Source organism: Orycteropus afer, unplaced genomic scaffold (genome assembly GCF_000298275.1).
Source record: "Orycteropus afer afer isolate SDZICR_OR568_19922 unplaced genomic scaffold, OryAfe1.0 scaffold00009, whole genome shotgun sequence".
NCBI lineage: Eukaryota > Metazoa > Chordata > Mammalia > Tubulidentata > Orycteropodidae > Orycteropus > Orycteropus afer.
This window is the reverse complement of record NW_006921596.1, coordinates 21,583,341-21,584,227: the sequence shown is the minus strand read 5'-3', so window position 1 is coordinate 21,584,227 and position 887 is coordinate 21,583,341.

Genomic DNA, 887 nt, shown 5'->3' with positions numbered 1-887 from the left:
TCATAGAAGGAAAGGCATTTGAGTGACAGTGGTCAAAGGATATTCAGATCTGGACTGTCTTCCCATAAATAGTGATGAGGACAACTGTACCTTATGACCATTCAGTCTTGGGTTAAAATAAGTGTCTGTTTATTGAATTGATTTATTCATATTTTTTCTTCTTTTTGGGTATTTTCCACACTGGACTGGGAATATCAGGAAAAGACTCTTAAAGGAAGTGACAAATAGACGTTAGTGAGATAAAACAAAAACGCAGTGGGGAGGATATTCCTTATAAACACAAGGGGAAACAGTTTGAAATTCAGAAAAAGTACCCAAAACATCCATTGCTGTCAAGCTGATTTTGACTCAAAGTAACCCCATAGAACAGAGTAGAACTGTCTTGTAGGGTTTCTAAAACTACAAATCTTTATGGAGGGAGACTACAACATCCTTCTCCCATGGAGCGACTGATGGGTTTGAACTGTTAACTTTTTGGTTACCAGTCTACTGCTTTAACCACTACACCAGCGGGCTCCTCTCCAGAAACAAAAAGAGCTCTTTAAAGCTTGAGGAATGAATATCTATGGAGAGCACCTAGAAGTACCATCAGAGAGCTGTGCAGGGATGGAACATGAGGGATTTGTATGCTAAGGTAAATTTAGAACTTATTCTCAAAGTTATAAAGAGTCATCAAAAGATGAAGTATAAATTTCCTATTGCTGCTGTGACAAATTACCATAAAGTTAGTGGCTTAAAACAACACACACTTATTATCCTACTCTTCTGGAGTGTAGGACCCAATGGCCTAAAGTTAAGGTGTCAGCTTGGCCAATTCCTGGTGGAGGCTCTGAGAACAGAACGTTCTCTTGCCTTTTTCTTCTTCTAGAGGCCACCTGCCTGTCTTC